The sequence below is a fragment of the Myotis brandtii genome, unplaced genomic scaffold (assembly GCF_000412655.1).
Source record: "Myotis brandtii unplaced genomic scaffold, ASM41265v1 scaffold1074, whole genome shotgun sequence".
Taxonomy (NCBI): domain Eukaryota; kingdom Metazoa; phylum Chordata; class Mammalia; order Chiroptera; family Vespertilionidae; genus Myotis; species Myotis brandtii.
The window spans coordinates 1544395-1553342 of NW_005353653.1; positions in this window are offsets into that span (position 1 = coordinate 1544395).

The window sequence follows — 8948 nt, forward strand, 5'->3', positions numbered from 1 at the left end:
GCCCCAACCCCCCTATCGGCCCTACTCTGTGAGTGACAGGGGGGAGCTCCCCAACCCCCCTGATGGGCCCTGCTCTGTGAGTGACAGGTGGCAGCGCCCCAACCCCCTGATTGGCCCTGCTCTGTGCATGACAGGGGGTGGCGCCGCAACCTCCCCATCGACCCTGCCTTGAGTGTGACAGGGGGCGGTGCCCCAACCCCCCATTCGGCCCTACCCTGAGCATGACTGAGGGTGGCATCGCAACCTCCCGATCTGCCCTGCTCTGTGCATGACAGGGGGCAGCGCCCCAACTCCCCAATCGGCCCTGCTCTGAGCCCCACCAGGGGCTGCACCTAGGGATTGGGCCTGCCCTCTGCCAACCAGGAGCAGGCCTAAGCCAGCAGGTCGTTATCTCCCGAGGGGTCCCAGACTGCGAGAGGGCACAGGCCAGGCTGGGGGACCCCCCTCCCCTCCCGAGTGCACAAATTTTTGTGCACCGGGCCTCTAGTATATATATATATATATACTATGATATGCGCTGACCACCAGGGGGCAAGCACAGAACATGGCGGGCATCAGCCATGGCAGGATGGGGGAGCAGTTGAGTGAGGGTGCCAGACCAAGGTGGGGTGCCGGTCGCTGTCACTGGGCGAGCCTCTTGTGGTTACTGAAAATTCTTTGCTCCTGTGTGTCGCAGTCCTGCCAGGCACTTGCACCCACTGCCGGCACTGGCCCTGCTCACACCTGCGGCTGGCACCTGGTGCCGGTCCTGATTGCCCCAGATGGCTTCTCCACTTCCCCCTGCTCCTGAGGGGCAACTGGGGCAACAGCTGCTGCTCCCACCACTGACAGCTCTGGTCCCACTCACACTTGCTGCTGGTGCCAGCCCCAATCACTCGGTGCTGTCAGCAGGTGCAAGCAGGGCCAGCACCCACAGCACAGGGAGTGGCAGTGGCAGGAACAGGGCTGCCAGCAGACAGAGGACCAGGGGCCATGGCGGGAGGGGCCAGGCAGGGGCGTGGAGGATGGGCTGAGATCCACCCTGTGCCCACTGCAGCCTCGCAGCCCACAATTCCTTTCAAGGTGCACAAATTTGTGCACTGGGCCCTTAGTTTAATACAGAAAATTAATTCTGATAGAAAGAATTAGACTCAGAGTATGTCATATCAACAAAACACTAAGTGGTGACAGGCATTCACTCTATATAATATCATAATTAAGGAAAGAGAAACGACAAGGTATGATTTTTAAAATGCATCTTTTTGAGGGGAGATCCAAGGTGGCAGTGGAGTAGGTAGAAGTTAATCTCACCTCCTCCCAGGACCAAGCTGGAATTACAACTAAAATATAGAGCACAGGTAGCCACAAACTATAGGTCGCTTTGTAGCTCCCGACAGGTGGCCAAGGCCAAGTCACAGGCAGAGTCTGATACTGACCTTCACCAGACTCCCTCCAGAGAGGCCCAGAACAACACACCTGTGTAAAGCTTCAGACAACATCAGAGCAGGAGCCAATGGGCTTCACAACTGGCACATCCCAAGGGAGAGCTCAGCAAGCACCAGACCCGCCATAAAAAATACAGTGATGAAAATCAAAGACCTACGTACAAATAAGACTAATCTACCCTGCAAGATTATCCTTTAAAACTGAAAGAAATGAAGAGCTTTCCAGACAAATAAAAACTAAAGGAGTTCATTACCACCAAACCAGTAATACAAGGAATGCTAAAGGGTCTTTTAAAAAAAGAAATATAAAAAGGAACATAGATATAAAGAATGAAATACCAATAATTATGTACTTATATGGAAGCAAAACATACCTTAAATGATGACAACAATCTTGAGAAAGCAGAAAAAGTTGGCATTGCTACCCTATGTAATACCAAACTACACTAGTAGGCCATAGTAATCAAAATAGCATGATACTGGGATAAAAACAGACATATAAATGGAACAGAATAAAAAGTCCAGAAATAAACTATGCTTATACAGTTAATATTTGACAAAAGAGGCAAGAACATTCAATGGGGCAAAGACAGTCTACTTTATAAATGGTGTTGGGAAAAATTGTACAAGTACATGCAAACAATGAAACTAGACCATCTTCTTATACCATATACAAGAATAAACTTAAAATGGATTAAAGACTTAAATATAAGACTCAAAACCATAGAACTCCTCAAAGAAAACATAGGCTGTAAAATCTAGGACACTTCTCTCAGTAATATTTTTTTCTGACAATATCTTTTGGGGCAAGGGAAACAAAATAAAAAGTAAACAACTGGAATTACAGCAAACTAAAAAGTTTTGTTTTGTTTTTCACAGCAAAGGAAACTATCAACAAAATGAAAAGACAACCCACTGAATGGGAGAGTATATTCGCCAATGATAAGTCTGATAAGATGTTAATATCCAAAATTTATATATAACTTACACAACTCAACATCAAAAAAACAAATATCCCAATTAAAAAGTGGGCAAAGGACCTGAAAAGACTCTTTCCCAGTGAGTACATACAGGTAGCCAATCAACATATGAAAAGATGCTCAATGTCACTGATCATCAGGAAAATGCAAATTAAAACAATGATGGGATATCACCTCACACCTGTAAGATGGGCTGTCATCAGTAAATCAACAAACAAGTGTTGGCAGGGATGCAGAAAAAAAGGGAGCTTCATGAACTGTTGATGGGTCCACTATGGGAAACAGTATATAGGGTCCTCAAAAGGTTAAAAATAGAACTCTTATGACCAGTGATTCCTCTCCTGGGTATATATCCCAAGAAACACGAAACATGAATTCAAAAGAATATATGCACATCTATGCTCATTGCAGCATTATTAATAATAGCTACTATTTGAAAGTAGCTCAAGTGGCCCATCAGTAGATGAGTGGATTGAAAAAAAAGCTGTAGCACATTTATACAATTGACTACTACTCTGCTGTAAAATAGAAGGAAATCTTGCCTTTTTTGACAGTGTGGCAGAGCCTAGAGAATATTATATCAAGTAAAAGTCAGAGAAAGACAAATGCCATATGATTTAGCTTATACATGGAATTTAAAGACCATTATAAATGAGCAAACAAAACAGAAACAGATTCACATACAGAGAAGAGACTGATGGTTGCCAGGGGGAGGGGATTGGGGACTGGGTGAAAAAGGTGAAGGGATTGAGAACTCACCTCCCCGAGTTCACGATTCATAGTTACAAAATAGTTATGGGGATGTAAAGGACAGCATGGTCAATAATATTTTAATAAGTGTTAACATAAAAACATCAAATCTGCAAAGATTTTTTGTGAGTTCATTTGAGCCAAATTGTCAACAATTGCCGTGAAGCAGAATCTCAACGGATTGGGATAATGCTCCAGAGCAGCGGTCACCAACTGGTGGTCCACGGACCACAGGTGCTCCATGAGGTCTGAAAGGTTGGCGACCGCTGCTCCAGAGGATGACAGTTGTTGTTGTTGTTTTTTTCTTTCTTTCTTTTTTTTTTTTTTTACCTATTTTTATACATTACAATAAAAAGAGGAGACATTAAGTGGGTTATATGAAATCCATTGGTGATAGATTAGAGAGGTGAATAAAAGCAAAGCAGGAAAACCTCTGGGATAGGATCAAAAGTAAAATGATAGACACACACTTCTTTTTCTTAGGTGGGTGCAGGATCGTTAATAGTCAACAATTAATATGATACCAATAACCATGAAGGAGCTTATGGTCTCTGTCCTGGCACCCAGGCCCATTTGGTTGTGCCCTGAGGGGTCCAGAAAAGGGGAAGTTACAAGTTACCCTGACATTTCACAGGGAGGTTATCTGAGATGCAAAAAGACAATAGGCTCAGTTAAGGTAAAGAGAGACCCTTTGTCAGGGAAGATACTTGCCTAAGACATGACTACCCACCATAACTGCTTTTAGTGAAAGTTTTAATTCCAGACCTTCCTTTGTGGTGACTTTAGTCCTTTGAGTTTGCAAAACCTCCATGCAGGCCTCTGCTGAGCTGGTCAGGTTAGCATGTGGCTTTTTTTTCTTCCACACACCTGTGTATGGTGCCAGTTGGGTCATACCAATCAGAAGAAGCACTGTAAATTATGTAGTTGTCTAACCCCTATGCTGTACGCCTGAAACTAGTCCTATATAGTAAAAGGCTAATATGAAAATTGACCGAATGGCGGAATGACCAGTTTCTATGACGCTCACTGACCACCAGGGGCAAATGCTCAATGCAGGAGCTCCCACAGGGGGAGCACTGCTCAGCCAGAAGCCCAGCTCACGACTGGCAAGAGCAGCCGCAGTGGCAGGAGCCTCTCCCACCTCCACGGCAGTGCTAAGGATGTCCGACTGATGGTTTAGGAGTGGAGCAGGCCTAAGTCATCAGTCGGACATCCCCTGAGGGCTCCTGGACTGTGAGAGGGTGCAGGCTAGGCTGAGGGACCTGCCCCCCAATTTCACGAATTTCACACACTGGGCCTCTAGTGTTGCATAATAACATTCAATGTAACTGTAATTGAAAAATACTTTTTAAGAAAGAATGCATCATTTCTCAGGCTTCCAAACTCTTTTGTAACAAATCACAAGATGTCCATGAACGAACTAAAGTATGTGCACACAGTGACAATAAACCCCCACTGCTCTATTACCTGGGAGAGAGGATCTGTAAAAGCACCTGGAACAAATTCAGGATTCTGTCCCTAATAAGCCTTCAATGGGCTGTACATTCAAATCCTCTCACATTTGCATAGCTTAGGTAACAATAGCTCTCTGTTTGGGCTCAGTGCTGAGGTCAATGCCACTGAAGCTGTTTAGCAACAATTCCCCTTTTGAACAGTTTTGTGGCCAGGCAGGAGAGAAGATGTGGAAAAGACAGAACGGAAGCTATCTGCCCTGGGCATGGTGTTCTCAAGCAGATGGCATTTCCAGACACACACACTTAGGGGTGCATATCAACATCCTCTGGGGACTGAGAAACAAATTAGATTACATTGTGCTATTCCATGTCTCTAAATCAGAACCTGCTGGCTATGGCCTGGATATTTACATCCTATATAATAAAAGCCTAATATACTAAGTGTCCGGTCATCAGGTCAGCCATTCAACCAATCAAAGCATAACATGCTAATAATATGCTGAGTCTGCTCAACTGCTCGCTATGACATGCACTGACCACCAGGGGCAGACACTCTGACTGGTAGGTTAGCTTGCTGCTGGGACTGAGCGAGATGGGCTGGACATGCCCTGGAGCCCTCCCGTGGCCCCTGATCATGCACCGGTGGGGTCCCTCAGCCTGGACTACACCCTCTCGCAATCCGGGACCCCTCATGGGATGTCAGAGAGCCGGTTTCGGCCCAGTGGCAGAATGACTGGTTGCTATGATGCACACTAACCACCAGTGGGCAGACACTCAACACAGGAGCTGCCCCCTAGTGGTCAGGGCACTCCCACAGGAGGAGCGCCACTCAGCTAGAAGCGAGGCTCATGGCTGGTGAGCGCAGTGGCAGTGGTGGGAGCCTCTCCTGCCTCTGCAGCAGCGCTGGGTAGTGGGCCTAAATGGACAGTCGGACACCCCCTGAGGGCTCCTGGAGTGCAAGAGGGCGCAAGCCATGCTGAGGAATCCCTCCCCGCAAGTGCACGAATTTCATGCACTGGGCCTCTAGTAAGAAGGTAAATGTCTGTTGTTTATACTGCCCAGTCTGTGGTATTTGTTATGGCAGCTCTAGCAGACCAATACAGTCCAGATAACTCTCACAAGCCCTAACTAAATAATTATTGAAGCACAAGGTAAATGAAAACAAGAATTCTATGTTGTTCATTATCAGGTTCACAACACCTGATAATGGCTATGGCCTGGGTATTTACATCCTATATAATAAAAGCCTAATATGCTAAGTGTCCAGTCATCAGGTTAGCCATTCAACCAATAGTGCCTAGCACGTACCCGGTACTTCATAAATAGCTGACAAAATAGAAATAGCTGTAACCTATTCCCCCACAGAGCCATGTTATCCAATGTAACCATGATGTGATTTTGTTGTCATTACCCATGACCTTGGGGAAAGTTTCTATTCTTTCTGGGCCTTTGTTTCCAAGCTGTAAATTGACATTAGTAATGTGTTTATCACTTAATTGTTGGGAATATTAATTGAGATAATATGCCTGGTACATAGTAAACACATGTAAAGTGGTAGCTGATATGGTAACCATGAACTTCACCTTCTCACTCCTTTATTTATTCAACAACTACTTATTGAGCATGCCCATCCCATGCACCCAGCATTGTTTCTGGCATTGAGAATAAATGAGTAATAAAACAATGTCTTAGCTCATGCATGTCTTTTATTCTAGAGAATGGAGTAAAAAATAACAAGAAACAATAAAATAACTTCAGAGAGTGGTGAGGCCACAAAGAAAATAAAACAGGATAATGGGCAATGCCTGTGTATGACAAGGACTGTGCAAAGGGTATTTGATAAAAACGTCTATAAGAAAGAGAGGAGAGTCCTGAGGAATGAGGACAGTCAGCCTGGATAGTGTCCGAGGGAAGACACCCCAGAGAGAACAGAGGGCACACAGGTTCCTGGAGGAAACCCTCTCCACATGTTCACGGCACAGAAGGTGGGGTGGCAACAGCATGGTGATCACGGTGGAGAGAGGCACAAGGTGAGGCCAGTAAGATCAGCGAGGGCCATATCATGTAAAGACTGAGGCAAACGTGAGAAATTTGGATTAGTTCTCAATGCAATGAGAAACTACTGTAAGGTCTTAAGCCGGGCTGTGGCATGGTTCAATGTACAATAAAAAAAATGTTCTGCTGCCACAGGGGGTGGGTGTGGAAAGGCATGAGTGGAAGCAAGAGGCTGGTCAGGAGTCCTGTCCATAGTCAGGAGAGAGGGAGCAGTGGCTTGGACTAAGATGGTGGCCGAGACCATTAAGAGATGAATGGGGATTATTGTGAAGGCAGGTGGATAGGACCTCCAATGGATTTAATGTGAACAGAAATAAAAGAGAGAGAGAGAGAGAGAGAGAGAGAGAGAGAGAGAGAGAGAACGAACCAAGGATGACCCCTAGGATTTCAACTTAAGAAACAACTGAAATGGTGCCATTGACTGTGATTAGGGTAGGGAGAGGTGGGGAGAACCAAGAGAGATGATACTAACCCTGACTTTGTCTCCATTTATTGGCAGAGTTGATGCAAACCTCATGGCATACATAGCAGAAGCCTGTCTCTTGACAATCACTTTTAGTTGGTTGTCAATAACTCCGATTAGTTATCAATCCATTGACCATTGCTAAGTGTCACTCTCTAACAGTATGTGTGAAAATTATCTGAATAAAGCTTGGGTTTCTCACTAGACTCCTAGAAGAAAACATAGGCAGTAAAATCTCGGTTATTTCCTTTAACAATAATTTTTCTGATATATCTCCTCTGGTAAGGGAAACAAGAAAAATTTTAAAATGAAACTACATCAAACTAAAAAGTTTTTGCCCAACAAAGGAAACTAAAACCAAAACATAAAGACAACCTACTGAATAGGAGAACAAATTTACCGATATGCATCCAATAATGAGTTAATATCAAAAATTCATGAAGAACTCATACATCTTAACACCAAAAACAACTAGCAATCAAATGAAATAATTGGCAAAGAATTTGAATAGATATTTTCTAAGAGGACATACAGATGGCCAATAAACACATTAATGACATTTTGTTCAATGTCATTAATCATCAGAGAAATGCAAATTAAAAACACAATGAGATATCACCTCACACCTGTCAGAATGGCTGTCATCAATAAATCCACAAACAAGTGCTGTCAAGGATGTGGAGAAAAGGGTACCCTTGTGCTCTGTTGGTTGGACTGCAGCCGCTGAGGGAAAATATATGGAGGGTCCTCAAAATTAAAAATGGAATTGCCTTATGACCCAGTGATTTCAGTTGTGGGTATATATCCAAAAACACAAAATAATAATTTGAAATAATATATGTACCCATATGTTTATTGTGGCATTATTTACAACTAGAGGACCGGTGCATGGATTGGTGCACTGGTGGGGCGTGGCCTGCAGGAATCAGCCTCATTCCGGTCAGCCGAGCACCTGTGGACCTGCCCTCTGAGCAGCCGTTGAATGAAGAAATTAGTCTGAGCTGATATTTTGGGGTAATGTCTTGGGTAAAGGTGTGTTATGTGTCCTGGAGGAACCTGGCAGAGAGCTTTGCACCCAAAAGCCATTCAGTGAATGTCCTTGATGTGTGATGCCAGGTCAGTGACACCATCAGGGGTGTTCAGGGAAGCCATGCTCCAGGATCCTCAGCCATCAGGACAGCCACCCCAGGGGGTCCACAGTCATATCCCCTCTTGCCATCTGCCTATGCCAGCTCCTCATGTTCTTTCTAGAACACACCTTAGAGGGCCTGCATCAGCTGGTGGGGTCAGGCCAGAGACTGGATTGTCTCAGGTATTTGATAGTTGCAGAGACTTGGCCTCACCCTGGGCCTTCTAGTGGAGTGCACTGTGAGTGCACTGACCACCAGGGGGCAGCTCCTGCATTGAGCGTCTGCCCCCTGGTGGTCAGTGCGTGTCATAGTTACTGGTCAACCAGTCGTTCTGGTCATTCCGCCTTTCAGTCACTGGGCTTTTATATATATAGGTAGAGGCCAGGTGCACGAAATTCGTGCACGGGTGGAGGGGTCCCTTCAGACCAGTCTGCACCCTCTCCAATCCGGGACCCCTCAGGGGATGTCTGACTGCTGGTTTAGGATCCTATACTGGCAGTTGGACATCCCTCTCACAATCCAGGAACTCTGGCTCCTAACTTCTCACCTGCCTGTCTGCCTGATCATCCCTAACCTCCTCTGCCTGCTGACCTGATTGGCCCTAACTGCCCCCCTGCTGGTCTGGTTGCCCCCAACTGCACCTCCCCCTCCGGCCTGGTCACCCCTAACTGCACCCCCCCCCCCCTTGGGAG